This window comes from Coturnix japonica, chromosome 1 (assembly GCF_054131305.1).
Source record: "Coturnix japonica strain WE chromosome 1, WE-NBRP24, whole genome shotgun sequence".
Classification (NCBI taxonomy): Eukaryota; Metazoa; Chordata; class Aves; order Galliformes; family Phasianidae; genus Coturnix; species Coturnix japonica.
In genome coordinates this window covers 16,736,100-16,758,471 of record NC_140663.1, presented here as the reverse complement: position 1 = coordinate 16,758,471, position 22,372 = coordinate 16,736,100, and the positions used below count along the sequence as shown (strand labels likewise).

At 35.5% G+C, this 22,372-nt stretch overlaps 1 long non-coding RNA gene across 2 annotated transcripts; it reads left to right on the top strand.

Moving 5' to 3' along the window:
- The first annotated feature begins 382 nt into the window (after positions 1–382).
- LOC146762298 (uncharacterized) lies at positions 383–21,133 on the top strand. Of its 2 annotated transcripts, XR_014934997.1 has the most exons (5): positions 383–699; positions 13,049–13,319; positions 13,419–13,533; positions 18,467–18,597; positions 18,792–21,133. It is a non-coding gene; the product is annotated as an uncharacterized LOC146762298 (long non-coding RNA). The 2 variants fall into 2 exon arrangements; XR_014935008.1 differs by lacking the exons at positions 383–699; positions 13,049–13,319; positions 13,419–13,533 and adding an exon at positions 14,244–14,376.
- Positions 21,134–22,372: the final 1,239 nt, after the last annotated feature.

Below are 22,372 nucleotides of genomic sequence, written 5' to 3'. Positions count from 1 at the left end.
GCATTTCACAGGCAACCATAAAGATTGTGCTTTGTTTTCTTTGCCACATGCCCACGTTAGGGCAAGAATTTATGACTTCTGTGAGCACATATTTTGCTGAATGAACATACAGCGATGGCTATTATAAAAGTGACTGACAGGAAAAGAGTTTAAAATAAAAAAGTCAAATGCCATTTAAGGTGATTTACAGAAGACTGTTAAAAATAATCTTTTTTCTGACTCATGCAAAAAGTGCAAGGGAGGGTTCTAAAGACTCTTGTTCCCGTTTTTAACAGTTTCAGAATAAATAATACAACGTAAGTCAAAAGAATGTCATTTAAAATCCAGCATACAAATACAATATACTACGATATATACAAAATATCTACAGGTTTTCATCAGAAGAGAAAGTGGAAAATGGTTTAACAACTTCATTCCACACTTGGGTCTAGACAGAATCTAAGATAAAGATCATTTCCTTGCAGTTTCTGGGTATAGATCTAATTCTTGTGAACACTGCCAAGAACCACATAGTGAGGGCTGTGATGACTAACGGTCTGCAGCACTCCAGCCTACAAAGAGATTGCCACACATTTCACACACCAATTTCTTTGACATATCCAGCAGGAAAATAAAAAATATTCACATTCCTTATTTCTTGAATCTCAACAGGCAGAGAATGCATAATGCCTTGAAAAGTGTCTCAAAGGAAGTGCAAAGGTAACTTTTAGAGTCATTAATTAACTTAGAAAAAAAATACTGCAGTTTTTCTTTATTCTTTCCTCAATACATCATTGTTCATTGTGTGATCTTTCCAAACCTGATAACATTCAAAGACTTGAGATCTTCCTCTACATCTGGCTAACTCTGCTTTTTCCTTTTAGAACTTCTTTTATTTAAGTGTAATGTTTGCTGGATATCATATATTATTCTTCTCTGTAAGAAGAAGATAATGTTATGCTGACTTTAAAAGCATAAATACCTACTCTTAAAAAATGATTTTCTTGTGAAAAGTAGATGTGCTATGGTGACTTGTGCTACAGTCATGGTGCTATGTTCTTTCTTCATCTTTGTGTATGAATGAAGCAGAACCTAGTGAAAGAATTCTATGACACAGATCACTCTCCTGCTCCCTCCCTAATATTTATGCATGAAGGATACGGACTTGCCTGGGAAATTTTAGGGAATGGTAACTGGATCACCAAGGGTGATCTTCATAATCATTCTCCTTTAGGAGATGACGACAAAATTGTATTTAACCAACATTGGTTAAATGAAGCCAAACATATTGCAAAAGAAAAAAAAGAAAGAAAGAAAGAAAAAAACAACTCAGAAATGCCTGGAGGGAGAAAAGTACTTTATTATGCTTCAGCATCTACTATTTGATCCTCTACTGACATCTGGATTCATGTTTTCTAGATTTTCCTTATGTCCACCCAGCAATCATAATTACCAACTGCAGACCATTGCCATGCCTTGATGAAAGATCTTAATAGCCAGTGATGAACTAAATTCATTTCATAGAGAAGTGTAAATATACATCATGAGCATTACTTCTAATGACAGACCTTTATACTTGACAGAGCCTGTGTCAGTATCTCAAATTCTGTGTAACTTACAAATCACCCCTGGCTTCAAATAACAAAACCATCTGTAAAACAAATACTTTGACATTTTTCCCAATTAGCATTGTAGAAAGCAAATGTATTTACTTACTTGAAAATTTGAGTGAATCATTTTATTTTCTGTATTTTCTGCATTTGCTACTGTTTAGATCCATTAATCTCTGATTACACAAACACAAAATGCTTTTTCCCTGTATAGAGTATCATGACAAGAGTTTTCAGTTGAAATTGAACTTCATTCCCACCATAGTCGGTGACAAGTGAAGCTTGGTGCATTGTCTGTAGTCTCGAATACCCAGTACAGTTTTAAATTCATGATAGCACAATGAGCTCTGGTCCTACTTACTTCTGAAAACCTCTGTATATTTTTTATAGAACAAAAAAATATATATATTCTCTACAAATTAGACTGAGTTCTTGAATTCAGTCAAGCAAGACATAATAATGTGTTAACATGGTCACTGGATTTTCTTCATGAGGAAATACATGTAGAAGTATTCAGAACAAAACAGAACAGAGATAAAGTATCCAAGCTGGATTCAATTTATTTATTTATTTATTGAGAGAGAGAGGAGGCACAAAGTGGATGAGAAAATTACTGGGTAGCATCTTCAAAAGGTACACAGTTTATAACAATCACAGTTTAGTCTTCCTTTAGCCTGTCTTATATGAGTTGATCTACCTGTATCTTTTGAGTAATTCAGAGAACCAAAATGTTCTAGGTATATTAGATTTCCAGGTAGGAACAACTAGTGAGATGGTGCCTGCTCTCATTGCCAAGGAAACTTCAGTGCTCCTGGACACCAGGACACTCCATAGCTGTTATGAAGCCACTGACCTGTCTTTTGGTATATAAAAGGATTTTCCTTTTGTCTCAGTGTGTCCTCACTTTTAGGAATGCTTAATAAACCATAACCATGCCCTCATGACTAATCCAGACTATCCTGCAAGTGAAGATGTTTTAAGATATTTCTTTACATTCCTGAAATGACAGCATTTTTCTTTAGTTAATATTAATTCATTTCTGTACTGTGAATTCAGCTGACTGTGAAGGCAAACTGTCTTGTCTTGCTGGGTGTCAAAATGAGCATATAGCTTTTGAGAGGACAATGAAATGTGTTTTGCTGGCATAGTCATCCACAGAGTCATCAGATTTTCTGTGAATGTTCTCTTCTGTATCCTGTGAGCACTGAGTCAGGAAAATGTCACTTCAGTGGTGTTTACATCTTTTCATGCTTGTTTTGCAAAAAATAATATTCAAAAGATCAAGCTTTGTAAGATGACATATTCGGAAAAACAGAAAAAAAGGAGAAAAAATTAAGTAAAATGTTTGCTGCAACATAATTATTATTTCTATTCATCCCTATATCCTGAATTTGATGTATAACTGAACATGTTTTCCACTAGCTGAGCAGCACTTCTGCATTGGGTGACAAGCAACACAACAGCAAAAGCAACTCGATGATTACCATTCAGATTTTTGCATAAATGCAGGGGATACTTATTTATTTTCATTTTTCTCAGAAGTATGTAGCGAAAAGGAAAAATTAAGCACCATTTTTAAATGGAGCAACATTTTTAAAATGTATTGTAGATTATTATAGAAAAAGGTATGGATATTCAGTTTGTGTTGTCTCACTGAAATTTGAGAGTGGCTACTGTGCTTGTTTTGCCACTCACAAAGAGAAAGCAGTACATTTAAGCAGTTACACTTCCCAGTACAAGTATTATGCACCTATACTTGTTTGATATATACTATACACATCTCAGGAAAATTACTTGGAGCCTGAAATTTTTCATGTTCCATCTTAGCTTTAAAGGGCTTATTTTCTACAGAACATTTGAGCTGAATACTTTTGCTGTGTGAACAGAAAAATACCTATGATCTTAACACTACTAAAGTCCTGAAGATGTAGAAGGCAGAAATGTTTGATATCTTGTACTTTTTGGGATGGCTATTCTTGCAGAACTATAACAGGCTGTCATATAAAGTTACTTAAGAGACCTCAAATAACAATTCACTGCTTCAGTCTCTACAGTGTATTCTGCACAAGCACTTTAGCTAATCTGTTTAGCAGATTGTAAAGATTTCCAGCATTGGAGGTAATGATCTCTTTGCTTGTCTCTAGAAGTGACTGTGATGGAAACAGCAGCCTTCTGGGCTAAAGGAGATGGTGACACTGCCATCTCTGCCACTGGACTCTGTTGGGATGGAGGGGTGGACTGCCACATTGAAAAATTCTTCCTTGACTACTGATGTCTCCTTTGCCCTATTCTGTTCTGTATGGTCCTACCCATTTTCAAGGCTACGCCAACTCCTTACAGTTTAGGTCAGTTTTAGAATTACAGCTTATAGAAAGGTTTGTATTGGAAGGGACCTTAAAGATCATTATGACCCAACCTCTCAGCCATGGGCAGTGTTGCCACCCACTAAATTAGTCTGCCCAAGGCCCCATCTAACCTGTCCTTGAATGCCTCAAGGGATGTGGCATCCACAACTTCTCTGGACAATCTGTTCCAGTGCCTCACCACTCTCTGTGTAAAGAATTTCTTCCTAATATCTAAACTGAATCTCCCCTATTTTACTTTAAAACCATTTTCCCTTGTCCTGTCATCACTATCAGACCATGAAAAAGTTGTCCCCCTTCCTTCTTATAAGCCTCCTATAAGTAATGGGAGGTCACAATATGTTCTCCTTGGAGCCTTCTCTTCTTCAAGCTCAACAAATCTAGCTCCTTCAAATTTTCTTCATAAAAGTGCTCTGTCCCTCAGATCATCCTTGTGGCCATCCTCTGGACATGTTCCAACAGCTCCATTTCTTTCTTGTGTTAAGTGTCCTAGTCCTGGATGAAGTAATCCATATAGGACCTCACAATGTCAGAGTAGAAGGGAACAATCACAGTTGGCCTTTCTGGCTGCAAATGCACACTCTCATCAAGCTTTTCATCCATAAGAACCTCCAAGTTCTCCTCCATAGGGCTGCTCTCAATAAGTTATTCTTCCACTCTGTACATGTATCTGGGATTACTCTGATGCTTGAACTCAGCTTTACTGAACCTCATTAGGTTCTCATGGACTCACATTTCAAGCTTGTCCACATCCTTTGGATGACATCCCTTCCTGTTGTATCAACTGCACAATTCAGTGTCATCAGTAAACCTGCTGAAGGTGCATTCAGCCTCACTATCGGGTCACTGATAAAGATGCTGAAGAGCACCCGTCCCAGGACAGACTCAGACTCATGGGGGACATTACTCATCACTTGCCTCCACCTGGACATAAAGTCATTGACCACAAGTCCTCTGTCTGTGATTATCCAAACAATTCCTTTTCTACTGAATAGTCCACCCTCCAAATCCATGTCCTTCAGCAGTCGACAACTATCTCACATAAGTTTTCCTCTTTCTTACCTCCTTCCTCCCTTTTGTTAGCAAGCTTTCTGCCCCTTCATGCACACAGCCTGGGATCCTGCCAACATAACTGAGACAACAAGTCTGGAAATAGGCTATAGAACCCTGCTTTGCTAGACTGGAAACTTTTATATAAAATAGGCTGGAAAGATTTATAGAATGGATTGGCAACTGATTAACAGAAAAACACACCCTGGAGCCAAAATGAATTCTGAGTGCTGTGGAAGGAGGCCAGTTTGACTGCTCTGCAAACCAAAGCTATCCACAGCACAGGTATAGGATGGGCACTAACTCTGACAGCTTCTGCCACCCTTCCTGAGAAAATCTGACTACTCAGATGAGACAAAGGCAGTTTCTGTGGCCATTACATTTTTATTTTTATTTTTATTTTTTAATAAAGACTTAATAGCTAAAGAAGAAGGAAATAATCTCACAATCACTGCATATATCTGGTTAGGGTAGGCTTCTTTTCCTTCTCTGAAGTGCATGGCTCTTGCATTGGATCATGTTAACTTTTACATGGATCAGATGCATAGAACCATTCAGATGCTTTTAATTGTTCTGTAGAACATTTTTAAGCAGAAGAAAAATAATTTCAGGTGGCAAAAATTACCAAAACTATCGGACTTCAGATAAATTATCTGTTACATGAGACCGTACCAAGATCAAAAGCACTGACATCAAGCCCCAGGACAGCATATATATTAAGGAAAAACAACAAAACAAAACAAAAATATTGTTTCATTACATGAATATATATTCTGTTTAGTTATTATAACTTAGAGAAATACAGTTCTCCAAGTCCAATTGTATTCATAAAACATCACAAACTTTAGGGTTTTTTGTGTCTGGTGAACTTCCTTATTTTCAGCAAATAAAAATAGAAGTTTCAAAGCACTGTGATGTTGCCAGCAGTGTTTTAGTAACTCTTATTTTATCTATGTGTTCCCTCATTGCAGTTTTGAATTTGATTTGCAATAGGATATTACAATGGTGAGTGATTAAACTTCACTGAAGATCTCACATATATATGTATATGTATTTTTATACAGACACATCTTTAGCAACTTGAACCTTAAATCTGTTTGAACTACTGAATTGACATTTTTTCTTGATTCTTTTTTTTTATATACTGTTTTTTTCTGAATTGTATGTGAATAAAGTCAGTGCAATGCTTTTCACTGAGAACAAAGTTAAAATTCTTTTAAGTTTTTGTTGCAAATCTTACCCCTGTGTAAGTTACCACACTGTTGAAGCTTCTGGACTCAAAGCTTGTACAGAGTTTTACAAGCACTGCATGGCACTTTCAATTAGTTGGGTTGTTTATTTTTTTCAGTGGAAAATTGAAGTTCTAATAAACTTAGTTCTCAGTTTAATGTAAAATACTGACAAGTTTTAGTGAATTTTACTTTGAAGCAACTGATATTTGAAGAACAAAACATTCTTGCTTTCAGACAAAAGCATAAAAACTTTGACCTGAAGTAATCTGGAATGAGTAAGTCACTACACTAGATCAAATAAATATTACTCGTTATTCCTTGGTCTGATCTGCAATTCTTTTCCAAATGAAAAATAGACCATTCACATATGAATGCCATTATGTTCTGTTTCTATAGTCTAATATGGCAAACATATCACCACTTCAGACAAATGCTGCTCTGAAATTGGTGGAAGTTATACAAAATGCCCCCATGTTTCTATGGGACATGTATAACTGCCTTACATTAAGCCAAACAATCAGATATGTATCAAAACTTTACTGACACACCCAATAAAAGTCAATAATCAATAATATCAGTAATGTGCCTATTTTCTCTTGTCCTGCCATACACCACCATGAAGAGCCTAGTTCTGTATTCCTGGTGGCTTCCAGCTAGTAACTGGAGGCCACTGAGAGTCCTTGCAAAGCCATTGCTTCTCCAGGATGGAGAAACCCAGCTGCCTCAGCTTTTCTTCACATGGCAAATGCTCCAGTACCCTTGGATCACAGAGTTATTAAGGTGACCTCTAAGATCATCTAGCCCAGCCATCAACCAATCACCACCATGCCCACTAAATTATGTCTCCTGTATATCTGTTTTGCAATTTAGATAAACCTGGTGGATGGGTATTCCCTAGAAAAGGAGGATTAAAGCTTCTCAAACAGGAATGGACTGGGAACCTAGGTCTTGCATTTCTTAGGGTCTTTCTACTGCCCTGCTATTAGAGTGGAGTGGAGACAGAGGAACACTGTGTCAACTTAAAATAAAATAATCCTAAGACTAAGACAGAAAATATCAAAACAATATTCAAATTTGAAGATGCTTTTTCTGTTCTTTTATGGTAGAGAGGACAGCAATATTTACTTCATAAAGATGGATTATTCCATAGGAAATATTGATACAGGTTCTACCACGTCCAGATGTCTATGCTTTTCAGGGCTGGGGAACATGGGGAACACAGAGTACTAATGTCTTAAAAATTAATTAGGAAAAGATATATTTATATGTCTCAAATATGTCTTGCATTTTTTAATTTTTTTTATTTATTTTTTTTTTCATTTTAAGAATGTAAAATGCAGTGAATGAAATTACTGAGGACTTTGTTTTTACTGTTACTTAATTATTTAATTTAACATAGTATAAGCCTTAGTATGAAGCTTTTTTTTTTTTTTTTTTTTTTTTTTTTCCACTTCTAAGTAGCTTTCCTGTTCAGATATAAGAAAGTGCATCTAAACCAATAAAGGCTGGTTCAGGAACTGATGGGCTCATTTGCATCGTGGCCAGAACATCAATCAATAGCTTTCATTTTGTTTAAAGGCCAGGGGCCAATTTAGAGTTATAAAAGTCCTTGTAAAACCTTTGGGTAATTTTGAGATTGAGTCTAATGAAAGATTAATGAATACAAGCATCCATTTCTAGCCCATCTATTTACATATGACTTCTACCTTCAGTCCTGCTGAGTGGCAATCAAAGTGAATCAGTCTGTTTCGGCAGATAATGCTGACTAGCTAAGAATAGCTTTTGCTACTGTAGCAGTCCTTTCATGAAATTATTTTCCCTTTTTATCATAAACATAGAAAGTCTGATCTAGTAAAAACAGTGGATACAGTTTGTCTATTTATCACTTATGACACAAAATTACCATAATTTCCACCTTAAGCACAGAATTAATAGCAGATACCTACCTGTTGTAAATATCTCCACATAATGGCTAATCTAAGCTAAAGACACAAAGCAAAAATTCCATTGGTGAATAAGAGCACAGTATTCTCTGGATCACAAATTATATTTCCAAAATCAACAGCTGAGTATATTTGGCTACATGATTTTTTATTTTTTTTTTTATTTATTTTTTTTTTACAGTGGAAATGACTTCACTGAGTAACCTGAAGCTTTTTATTCTATTTAATAAATGCAGTTAGTTAATTCCATTTTTCTAATATGATTTGATCTAATAGAGGACAATATATATTTCCATTCCCTCTACATTAATTACTTTTGTGAAACACTTGATTAGTTTTCTCATTTAAGGAAGAATAAATACTCCTGGTCCAAAATTGTGCTGCAAGACTAGCAGCTCAGTTTTTGTTTCTGTATGAAGTGAGTTATTTGTAGAAGGATTTTATGTGGCCCATACAAAGAACAAAACAGCTATTCTGATGAAAGTTGCTAGACATTTATCAGAGCACTCAGCTTAACTTCAGCTTTATCAGAACCCTTATCTAAATTTCTTTAAAATTATCTTCTCCTCTGTGGAAATATTACTTTATAATTCAGAAATGTGTGAGAAACCTTTATTTTTTATGCCATGTTCTTCTTATAATTCATGTCTTTTTTTTTTCCCCGCATAAAAATATTCCTAAAAAAATCTTTCTTACAAAAGTTCCTCCATTTCCTTTTACTTTAATATTTACAGCATTAGATATAAAATCAACCAGTATTCAGAACACACTTTTTCTCTCCCATTCCATAGATAAGTAGATAAAACATATTTGTCGAATTCCTGAGTGTTTCTGAAGTGTACTTCTGTCATCCCTTCTCTTTCAATACAGCTGTGAAACTTCCAGTCAGTCTGGTTATCTGTGGATTATTAATCTCAAAGGCTGAGGAACAGCTGCTGCTTTTGTATAGGCAAATCCTTTCAGTGTTACTGGATAGTAATTACAGAAATCACTGATATTGAAGAAGTAATTTTACAGAGCCCTGCTCCAAGCTATTGGAAGCACACTATCCATAAACTTCGGGATTCAATGTAAAAGGAATAACAAATTTTCAGAGATACATTCTTGATGTGACTAGACATCCTGAATTAACCAGTCAAAGCATTTCCTAACGCTGTATGTAAAAAAGCAAAAGATATATTATTCTGCATCTGTGTAGGTATGGGATAAGATTGGACTTGTTTTAGGTTCTCTTTTGTTTAACAGGAGGATGAGTAAAAAAGCAAGAGGGAAATAACTGCCAGAAAGGTGGTCTAGCACTGCTCAAGGAGCAATTGTGTTAGTTTTGTTCATTTTGGCCATAGGCAGGTGAACAGTGTAACTGTCCCAAATGGAATCTGAGAGTGGTAGGCAGCTAAGGAACACTTGTCACTGTTTTGTTTGGCCTAGCTTACTCCCCAGCTGGTTGCAATGCCACAAGCAAAGCCATTTTGGACCCCACCCACAAGTCCTTCTGTTTAAAGCCTGCCTTACTAGATTGGCCAGCTTGCTGTCAGAGGTTGCTAGGCCTCTTTTAGACAGGTGGATCCCATCCCTCCCTAACAGACTATAATCTTTATAGTAAATTCCACTGACATAAAAATTGAAACTCTCATGCTGACACCAGTCATGCAGACAGAAATTGATATGCACTATATATCTACTTCTGGCTTCCTTCCTTCCTTCCTCCAGCTGGTAAAATTGAAGAGAAGGCAACTTGGGCATGAGTGTTCTTCACTTGCATTCCAAAGGCTTTATAGTTTTCTTTCATTCTGACCATGTTCTGACTCCTATGAAGGAGCATTAGTGAATAAGTAGCCTCTGCTTCTGGCAAGCCATGGCACCGTCTTGGAAGTGTCTTGGATCTTGGCTTCCAGGAAACAGCAGACCTCCCAGGACTCACTGTCACTCTGGCAGAGGGGAATCTCAGCACCTTGTAACAGGGAGTCACCCACTACGAGCACACAGCATTTCTTTTTTCAGTATCCACTGCAGGCTGTCAATACAGATTCTTCTTGAAGATCTTGGTCATGGGTGTTATGGGTTTCTATAGCTGCAAGATCTTCTGACCTTCTTCTGCGAGCTAAGCTAGAGGGTGGGAACTGAAGTGGAGCCCTGCTGTTGTGAGTCACCATGTACCAAGGTACATCCTTCTCAGACGCTGGACCGCTGCTGGAATATGATTACACTAGACTTGGTAGCCTTCTATGATGTCATCACTGGCTGAGTTGATGGGGAAGAGCGGTAGATGTTGTGCACCTTGATTTCTGCAAGTTTGAGTAATCTGGGTTTGTTCAGTCTGGGGAATAGAAGACTGAGAGGGGATCGGGTCAATATTTATAAATATCTAAAGGGAGGTGGGAGGCAAATGGATGAGGCCAGGCTCTTCTCAGTAGCATGTAGTGATAGGACAAGGAGTAATGGCCGAAATTCTGAAAACAGGAAGTTCCATACAAACATGCAGAAGAACTTCTTTATGGTAAGGGTGATGGAGCAAGGGAACAGTTTGCTTTGAGAGTTTGTGGAGTCTTTCTATGGAGAAATCCAAGACCTGTCTGGGTGCCTATATGTGATCTATTGTAGGGTACCTGCTTCAGCAGGAGGGTTGGACTCAATGATCCCTTGAGATCCCTTCCAACCCCTTGCATTTTTCTGATTCTGTGATTTAACAACCTATCTGTTTCTCATCCCCTTTAATATGCAGACTTTTAATTGCTTCTTGCAGCTTATCCTCTTGCTGTAAAGTGTGCTGCTCCCAGCACTCAGATAGCTGCCCACCTTGAGCCCTATCTGTATGACATCCTTGTGCCAACTAATTCCTTTGCATTTCTGACTTCATGGTTGTGTTTGTTTGTTTGTTTGTTTGTTTGTTTTTGTCATGATTATCCCTCAGATTTACCTTAAAACAAACTACTGTTCACCCAGTGAGTGATTTCAGTAACTGAAATAAATAAGGTTTATGAAAGTTATGTTCTGTGGGCTATGTAAATGAACTTGACCAAACTCAGAGCTCTACAATGTCAACATAAATGTCTGATCCTTTTTCATATACTTTTTTTAATAATCTGTGGATTAAAAATATGTTATTTGTGGGTGCTATTCATCTCATGTCAAAGTAGGCAATAAAAATAAATCAAATGAACTGTACTCAAAATTGGCTTTTTTTTTTTTTTTTTTTTTTTAATCACTGAAATAAAAGGACATCAGAGTGTCTGCCTCAGATGTAGATTGCTACTAAACAGAAATTCAAAACTTGGTGAGATGAATCTCATCACATCAGATGAATCCCATGAAAAATGCCTGTTTAATAGCCAGTCTTTAGGAGAGGTTGTGATACTCAATATTTTACTATCCGATTTAATTAGACAAACCAATTATAACTTTACAGACTTCTGCAGTTCCTGTTTCAATTGTCAGTTCTAAAAAGCTTTTGTATTATAATTTATTTGCTAATCCAATAAAAATCATTGCACTTTGAACCCATCCACTTCTCCCAAAGACTGTTTTAACTAGAAAGCTTCCTCTATTCCTTTTTTTTTTTTTTTTTTTAACCCTGATGATTACTTTAGTTCTTATCTTGCTGTAATTGTGCAGTTCCTGCATGTACCTATGTGAAAAAAATCATAAAAATAAGAGGTGTAAAAAAACAAAACCAGAGATTTGTTAGCAAGTTTTTAAATGCTACTGGCTTCACAATTTTTAGTTTTGATCAGGAACTAATTTTTAGAAAGTTATTTATGTATAAACAATATATACTCAGCAATACATATTTAATCTCCTTTTACCCAGCTATAAGAGTCATCCTATCTAAACAGATAATTAAACTGGTTTATCACCTGCTTTGGGTCTCATTTAAGATGATTCTGCTCTTTCTATCTAGCTCCATTTCTATGTTGCTTAAGTATGTGTTACTGGAACTGTAATATCTTTGCAGAATAGGGTTAGAAATACCTTTTCCTCAAGAATGGTCATTTTGACCCAGAGCAGTTCTTTTCTGTGTAGCTTAGATAATTTCAGATATAAATAAGTGCGTGGTTGGAATGACCGGTCATGGATGGGGACTTCCTAAGCCAGTTTTCTTACTGTAGACAACATGAGATTTCATTGTGTTATGCTGCTGCTTATGGCCCACCTATTGCCAGTAAAGATAACTGTTTCCAAAAACAATTAATTTCAGTTATTTTAGGCATTTAGCATTGGATGGGATCATCTCTGGCATCATCCAGAGATATTTTCTGCCTACATTAATCAAGAGAAAATCTAGACAACCACATGTGCAAAAGTTTTGAAGAGATGATTTTAAGTACTATTTAATACCATTCTAAATAATTAAGTACTTAATTTAGGTATGTATGCTTGTGGATTTATATACAGTAAGTGTCTGTACATTTGAAAAAGGACCTTTGCAGTGTCAAGTGAGTCAAACATATATTGCCACAAACAAATGCATTAATTATTTGTATATTCAGGTTCTTACTTACTTAACTGTAGAGAACTACTGAAGCAGTTTGGAAGATACTTTGTGTTTTACAAATTATAATTAAAAATATTGTGGGAACTTAACCTGTATAAAGACCAGTGATAAGCTTTCTTTGAATCTTCAGATGAAAAGAGAAAACTCTCCTAGGAAAGAAGGCTGTGAGGCCAAGACATATGCTCAGCTTTGTAGGCTGTTGACACTGGATACCAAAGCAGAGGAAACTGATGTACAGCTCTCAGCATGTGTACAAGGGATGATTAATACTTTGAACTACATTCACTGAATCTCCTACAGTCAGGGGCTTCTGTTAGTTGTCCTAGCCTATCTTTGCACGTCACTATCCTTTATGATATTTTCTGTTCTTCTTTTACAGCCTTTCCAAATGAGTTGTTATTATTTTCCAAATGCTTTGTGGATTTTTATCAAAGGAAACTAACATCAGCTAGACTGGACTCCCCAGAAGAGGTCCTTGACATAACGAGCTGAAGATAAACCATCACATATTTCCAAACTTCAGAGACTAACTAAGTGGAGCTTCAGTCAGGGAGCAGAGCTAAATGGCTAAACCAAATCTCCATTTCATGTACAAAGATAGATCTTCAATCAAGTTTCCTAAATGGCAGGACAGTGGTTACTCTTCTATTGTAAGGATGAGATTAACATTCTGTAAATAACTTTAAGATTTGGTTGTACAAGTCCATTATTGCCACATTAACAGAATTCTGTTTTTCTTTTCATTACAGTAAGTTGGTCCTGATCTGCAAAACAACTAGGAAAACTGAATGGGGAAAAAAAAACTCCCCATGAAATAGCTTTATTTTCCAGGGCCTGTGATGGCCACATTAACATTACATTAAGGTAGTTTTTACATTTAATTGACTATACTTCAGTGAGCAAAGATTTAATGTCCCTTGAGGAAAATATTGACCTTCGTTTTGTCATGGTCAATAGTTTATTTTACAGGTCAAGATAATTTAAAGATCTCACAAAAAATAGATACCTGGTGATTATTTACATACATGCAACTTATAGAAGTGCATATTTAAAGAGATTTCTACTATAATATAATAAAGTATCATTGCAAGAGACATTTTAAATTTTAGGTTCTTCCACAGTTTTGTCAAATATTTAATGCTCCACATTATTATATTTTAAATGCTCAAGGTTCAATAACACTAAAAAAATTACAAGGTCACCATAAATGTTCACACCTACAAATACTGTATATACAGACTCAACTGAAACCAAAGATAACCAGATTCACCTGTTTTCTGACTCATCATAGTGCCAGATATGCTTTCTTCTGTTCAGCTCAAAAAAATATTCTCAAATGTAGAAAACTGTTTTTGATTTTTGAAAATTTTATTTTAATATGATAATTATTTGTCATATAGTATAATAAGTGCTAAAGATGATGGATGAATAAATAAGATCCTTGCTTGTAAATGGAAAGGCTATACAAAGCTATGTGAGTGACACCATCGGTTTTGACTGTACTGAAGCTGTTGATGGGTGTTTTCGTGTTTCTGGGGTTTTTTTGTGTGGGTTTTTTTTTTTTTTTTTTTCTGTCTTCTCATTGTAAGTTGGATGGGTTCCAGTCAGTGTTCCATATGAAAGAGAGAAATGTCCTACATTGCTGTAGGCAATCCTCTTGTCCATTAACCTGAATTGAAAGCTCTTGGATTGGGACTTGAAATGCAAGTGAGTAAACAATGTTATTAAAAATACTGAAATTATCTATTTAATACCTTCAGAAGATTGTTGTTCTTTCTGTTGGGAAACAGGACTGACTTCCCTAGAGAGTAAAACTGACTTCAAGGAGTAAAAGAAAGTTACAAAATGCGTTGTCCATGATTATAACTTCTGAGTGGTGGTTCTTACTCTGCTAGCTATGAGTCTGTATATGGATATTTGCAGCTACACCCTACATCAAAGAAACTTAATTGAATCGTAATGGCTTTTAATGATATAAACTGATTTTTAGAACATAACAGATGTTGCAAAGGTACAAAGCCTATGTTGCTGTGTATACAAATCACAAAAGTAATCTGTTCATGTTTGGGAGATTAAAACAGCGAATTTCTTAATGTATGACCTAAGTATTGTATAACATAAATAGCAGAGCTGCACTGAGTCATATTTCTGCAACAAGTCAACTTTTCTCATTCTGCCTTGTAAAACTGACTTCTTCAGACTTGTTGAAAGGGAGAGCTAGAATTTGTTCATTCTTACTGTGAAACTGAAAAATTTGTGATTCAAAATTTCTTGTTTTACTTCTGAGACATGCTCCAACTTTTTAAAGTCAAAGACTACATGAAGAAATGGATACTGAAGGTTTATTTCACAGACAACAGCTGACTTATATTCATAGACTTGATCCAGAATGTTTTTATTTAGACATTATGTCCTGCTGTCTCAAACGAAGCAGGACAGATTGTTTTAAATACAAGTTATGAAGAATAAATGGACTTAAAAGCTTCTGAGAAAAACTCTGCCCTCAGAGAATTATGAGGTTAGTTCTCCTGAGAAACAAGGCTAAAGAAAAAAGGAAATTTGGCAGTTCCTCACAGAAACTCTATTAAGATCACAATCACAAACTATTCTTATGCAAGAGATCAGCTTGGCTAAATCTTCTGCTCTTTATTAATTTCAAACACAAAAAGGAAGCATGAAAAAAGTGGAAACTAGGTCAGTATATCATCAGGACAAGAATAAAAAAACCAGCCTAAGTATGTATGGACAAAATTAGAAAAGCTAAGCCCTTAAATACAGTACAACCAGAAAAGAGCACAAAGAGGAAAGGGAAAACATCTGTAAATACATTATTAGCATGTGGAAAATCAAGTGGGAAGTTGATTCACCACTACATGGAGGAAACACTAGTCATAGACATTGCCACAGAATTGCCTGGTGTTTTTTCATTGTGTTAAGGCTTCAGCTGCAGTAAGATGGTCAATGCACAGAGCCAATTTAATGATACTTTGGACTCCTAACAATGAACTAAATGGAGCGTGACTGGAACAGTGTTATACACCTCTCTACTTCGTAACCCACCTGTTGATATCTGTTTTCTTTGTCAACCTGGGGAAAGGAATGAGTTCTCAATATGTCAGAAAAGATAATCAGAATGCCTAATTTAATTAACAGAAGGAAAGAAAGAGACAGAGGAAAAAAATAAAATAAAATGGGAAGAGAGATAACAAAAGAAATGTAGAAAGAGAAATACAGATGAACTGGTTGAACTTAAGTTCCTGGGAAAATGCTTTGACAAATGATCAAACTATCTGTAAGCACCTTGAAGATAACAAGGGTGATGAACAACAGCCAGCAGAGATTTGTCAAGAACATACTGCATCAAATCAATCTAAATGTGTTCTATGATAAGGTTACAGACCTTATGGACAGAAGAAAAGCAGGAGTTGTGATGTAGGTTGACTCTAATAGTTATTGTTTCTCTCTCGTGTGGCATTCTCATTAATTAGCTAAGGAAATCAGGTCTAGGGGAAACTGTTATAGACACAAAAAGAGCTAAAAAATTTCACCACTGTGTTTGTCGTTAATCTGGTGTCTAATTGGAGGAATGCATTTACTGAATCTCTGGAGGACTCTCCTGCACTTGGAAATGTTTGTTACATTCAACTACTTTAATATGCACTAATGCAAGGCTTTGAACTTAGCTGGAAAGATAAACTGAGCAAACTGACAAACAAAACATATGCAGAATAACTGGTATAGTAGGATTTTTAAGGAAAGATCTGGGTTGTTGGATTGTAAACTGAATAAAATTCAGCTATTGTAAAAAAAAAAAAAAAAAGTACAGGCTGCAAAGCATGTATAATTTCTCCATCCTCCCCATTGTTGGCTAAGAATAGATGGACTAATATACCTAGTCTGAGACACTGGCAATGGATTGGCAGTTATGAGGTGAGCAGCAAGGACTACTGCAAGGTACAATCTGCCAGGAAATACTGAAGAAAACAGAGTTGCTCAGAATAAAGAAAAGACTGAATTAAGATATGATAATAATCATAAAGTATGAAAGACTGTTGAAAACCAAGAGGAAATAATTTGTTCTCCTTATCCAATCTGGATACAGTTTAGAGTGTTTGCAATAGTACTGAGCTGATATAGTCCTTGGGAAGACAGTTCTCAGATGCAAAGCAAGTACTCAAGTGACATGTACAAAGAGGATATGGAATCACACTTGTTTTCTATGAATGTCAGTAGTGACGTAAATTTTGTGCATCCCACCTTGGACTAGATAACCTCTCAAAGTCCTTTTCGTGTCTATCTCTTCATGAAGAGAGTACATATGAATAGGGGTTGAAGGCCAAAATAAATCAGTGGGAAACTGAACACAGCTCATCCTGATAAGAGATGCACACAGACCTCTTAAGTTACACATTTCTATAAAGAACAAAATAGAAGGAGAAGATTTTAGGAAATTTTTTTCTAGGAAAATATGGGCAGTTTGTACTGACTTTGATAAGGAATCTGAGGCCAAAATTTGTAGTAAATATTTATCTAGATAAATATGTATATAAGTATATATATTATGTATATCTAGATAGGCATATATATGTTCATTTTAAGATTTTAGCCCTGTATTGCTGTATGTTAATAAATTGCAATTAAAGTATTTTTCATAGAGTAATATCGGTCACAGAATACATAGTTTTTTGTTTGGTTTTTTTTTTTTTTTTAATTTTAATTTTTATTTTCTTTTTATGACAATGGTGCACCAGTGGACAACATGAAGACGTTTTGAAAAAATGTTTTTCTTACATATAAAATTATGAATCCTTCTGAATTTAATAGCATTTGGTGTAAAATACAATTTGGATGTTGTATAAAATACAATTTGTCATCTGTTTAGCACTGTTTTCATTTTCAATCTCCTTGATATCTTTTTATTCTGGAAGAATAAATGTGAAGATATAACATGGGAATAATAACATGGTAATATTGTGGTGGCAGAAGTTAAGATTTTCAGTTTATATATACCTTAGCCAGCATAAGCCCACTGATAATTTTTGACTGAAATGCCTTTGTGTATGTGAGTTTACTGTCCAGTCATTAGTTTAGACATTAGGGTAAAACTTAATTCTGAAGAGTATAACTTCTTTGTGTAGCTGCTACATGCACCATCATGCCTACACCTGACAGACTAGCATTAACCTCTTATGCAAAATTTCATTGAAAATGCTGTCTGAAGCCAACTTTGTCATGATGAGTTTTAGTACTGGTTCAAAAAAAACTTATCCTAGTCTCCAGGGTTATTGTACTTTCCATCTGCAACCATTTTTTTTTTTATTTTTTATTTTTTCTGGACAGAGACAAAATAATTTCCCAGTGCTGGCAATCCTATCAGCACCAGTTTTGCACAAGTAGTTAACTGACATAGTAGAAATTTCACAGAATTTTGCAGAAAATAAATATGTCTTGTGATCTACTTTGATCATTTCCTATATAGGGAAGTCCCAGGATGGGTATAATAAAAAGCATATCTTCAATAAGTGAGTTCTATGACTTTTCTTCAGAGACACTTGCTGTGCTTTCTGTAGTATGACTTTATTTATTTCATAAAATACTGATTATGTGTTCTGCAACTAGCAGGGTTTTTCATTATTATTATTTTAATAATAACTAATAAAACAAGGAACTAGAGGAAAAGCTTATAAGAAAGTATTTCTCTCAGACTGCAGTTTGCAAGATTATTTTTGCTTCTGTAGCACAGCTAAATTCAAATGCTTCTGTCTGTCCCTAACCATGGCTACTACTTTCTTCACAGATTTTTTTTGATCCCTGTAATGTACTCCAACTGTTTGAAGAGTTGGATTTGTAAACATGAGCTCTGAGGTAATCCAGATTAAAGAGTGAAAACAACTGTTTGGAAGTCACATGAATTCTTGTGCTATACTGGTAAGACTATAATTTGCTCATTAAAATGATGTATTCACTTCAACGTTGATTCTTTTGCCTTCTGTCTAGTGTATTGGCTTCCAGATGATGTTAAGAATGGAGACTTACATTGCTAAGAAGAAAAAGCATTTTATTTAAGTAATTTTCAGCATGTGACTCTCTCTTTCTCTCTTTTTCCCTTCCTTTCTTTTCAGGTATTCCTTGCAGTTCCTTTCTTTCTCTCTTCTTATGGGGCTAACCACAAGAGCAGTCATCATGAAGCAAACAGAATATTTTTCATTTTGTACCCAGAATTTGAGCAAAGTGCCAGAATGTCTGTTTGCTAAGAAAAAAGCTAAGCTGACATTAAAAAGCACAAGAAAGACAATAACACGGAAGTGTTCTACCATTTTTAGCTAAGTGACATTCCTTTTGGTTTTCCCATTCGCAGAAGCTTACCTGAAATTTTCATATTCAGTTACAATCTGCCCATAGAAAACTGATAAGACGTACATTACTTTAACATAATTTATTAGCAGGTTGGAGAGATTATTAATTATCTGGTTTGACAGTTGTGTGGGGGGGGAAAAAAAATAAAATCATTTCTTTATGTAATTATATAAATATCCTGAAAACATAAGTGAAGGATCTTTGAAATGTAACACAGGTTTGGTGTGTTGGATGTAGTAGAGGCATTGTAATATGTCATACAGTTTTGATCAGTGAACTGATATTTTTTAGCAGGCTATGTACTATCATGGAAACTTAGAAGATCTTATGTTCCTTCTTGGCACTAATATTGACTCACTGCATTGGTCTAAACAAGCCATTTAAGTATTTTTAACTCTGTCAGAAAAGGCTAGTGACATTTTGTAACAAAAAACAAAACAAAACAACAACAAAAACAAACATGAGAGCTACAGACTAATGAAAGCACTGAGTATTAATTTTCTAGCTGAAATTGTATATGAACATTTAGTATGTACCATCATCTGTTTTCTAGGACAGATGTAATGTTTTCTAGTTTGTCTTCATTTAACACTGCATCATTATCTAAGAAAGCAAACATCTAAAGTTACTGGTATCAAGCCAGGAGCACCTGACTGAGCTTTAAAATGCATTGCTATGGAAGATGACAGAGCTACAAGATGATGCTGAAAGACTTCAGATGAATGAACTCTATTTTACTGACTTTCCTGCAATTCTTTTTGTCATTGCACTTTTTTTGCTCCTTTTACGAAATCAAATCTTTAATTCCTACATTAATTTCTTTCAAGGGAATAAAAATAGTCTCAGTGCCCACAGTACAATAAATCCAGTATAAAAGTATTTTGTACAAGTTTAAGATCACTGTGGCTACACTATAGCACTGGTTTGGTGTCAGCCTTTCAATTCAGACTTACTCCTGAATTTCTGAAGAGTTAACTTTGTCTTGGATGAAATGCACTCAGTTCTTTAGTATAAATGATATATTACATATTCTTTTCATAGATTCTTTTCTAATCTAACTGAAAGGCTGTCAAGTTCCTGTCTTATGTCGTTCTGTACTTATACTCGGAAATGACGTAGTAAAAAGTAAATCTAGTAACCATGGAACTACAATTTGATATATGTTAAGTCATGTCACATTAGAGAAAGATGGTCAGGTGCTGCAGAGGTATAGTAAGAATAAATAGAAAAGAGTGAGTTTCTTGCCATGTGCATTTTACTGCTGTTTGTAATTCATTACAGACAAAGGTCACTTCCAAGGCACATATTATTTTACTACTCATTCGGGATATAATTTTATCTTTCTTGAAATCAATTGAAGCATTTCCACGAATTTCAAACTGTGGACCCAGCATTTTATCTCTGCAAACTTATTCTATTTCTACTTAGTCTATGTCAGCTGTTTCAATATGTTGAGAACGATGGCCAGAGCAAAAGGATGTACCTGTTCAACACTGTGATCCAGAAAGCCTTAGTCAGTTAAGCCTACAAAGGACTACTTTGACCTGAAAGATCCTCAGATAGTTTTGTACATGTCAGGGATGCCTGGGATGACGTTGTAATAAGCTGCTATGTTTCTATTTTTTGTCTCTGTCTGAACAGCGTCCAGAAAATAAGCAGAGTTACATGATCAGAGTGGCATGCAGGTTCCCATGTGGGCTCTCTTGAGGGTTTAAAACAGTCCTGACACACTGACCAGAAGGCAGCAGAGGGGCAGTTTGACAAAATGATGTCTGCAATGGAAGTGTGTGTCAAGCAAAGGTGTGGAACTGGATTCCTCCATTGCAGCCCTTGACATTAATTTTGTTATTTCAGTTATTTGGCCTATGAGAGGGTGAGATATACAGGCTATATATATGATTACTTTATAGTTCGTCTCTATGCATCCTAACAAAAGCCTCAGGGTAAAAAGTTACTAGATTCTGCATATAAAATGAAAGTAGAAAACAATAGTAAAAAAAAAGTTTTCTTTGTGAGTATGGATGAAAATATAAGAGATCTAGGGAATACAATCTTTACTATTGACTGTTTAAAACACAATGAAAATTAAACTGGGAATTATTTAATAGCTGTGAGACATGCAATAAAGTGTTTGTCAAACAAAAGTGTATGTCATTTTTATGAAGATCTCTGCCGATGAGTATCACTTGTTTCATGATGTATATCATACTTCACTAGTTTATTAGTTTGCTTTCATGAACACAACTTCTCAGAATTTTTTTATTTACTTTTTTTTTTTTTTTTTTTTTAATAATTCATGAAGTACCTGGAGAAGGGAATTTGAAGATGAAAGAAATCTTTAAAACATTATTACTGAGTTTTATTTGTATAAAATTATTGAATAATGTTCCTGTTTTAGTTATTTATACATGTATTTAATATAGTGAAGATTTGTACAAATGTATTATCCAATAAATTATCCAATAGTATCCAATAATTTATTATTATTATATTTGATGAATGGACCTCTCAGTGAATAAGGAACCAGCTGGATGGTCTCACTCAGAGAGTCAGAAAAAAAGGTCAGCATTCCTATGAAAGAAAAAGTCATTTTGAGTTCCATCCAGAAATGTAAGTCAGTGTCTTTAAGTCCTCTAAAACAGTCTGATTTCATACTTCACATCTTCGGTTCTGGAATTAGGACAATTTCTGGAAATAGGTTGTACAGTAATTGTTTGTCATTGTGGTACTTCACATGCTATCAGTCACTGATACAATCTAACAGCTGTGCAGGCAGAAAAACATTCCTATACACAGTAGGGTAAACATGGCCCTAGTTATGTATGTATTCCTGCAGAAGATAGCAGAAGAAGACCCACATCCTAAAGCAATTTGATGTGGAGCTTTATGACATACAAATATATCCTGACTCAATCACAGAAATGGCAGAATGATCTACGAAAAAGGGTGAAAATATGAAGAGTATCTATGTGTAGTTCTCTTAGGGAGAAATTCAAGACACCTTGCCCATATCAAAAAACTGATCTTCAAGAGCCTTCAGGAGAGCTCTAGCTGTTTTTGAGGTTGCTATTCCCAGCTCTTAGTCCACATTTCTGCTAGAGGAACCTCTTACCATAGCACTGCTGGAAGGTATGCCTGTATCTTAGCATCACCATTTGCAACCCACCATTCTTGACTGACTCCAGCTTCGCTTTGTGCCTGCACATCAGGCTGAGACCTGCAGCAGTGGCTGCAGGGGAACTGGTGTGTGTTGGCCACTGCACAGCATACCGCCAGGACAAGAAGTCTGGCAAAGAGCAAGCAGATAGAAGGGTGGTACAAACTGCCTGAATAGCCTAGAAATACT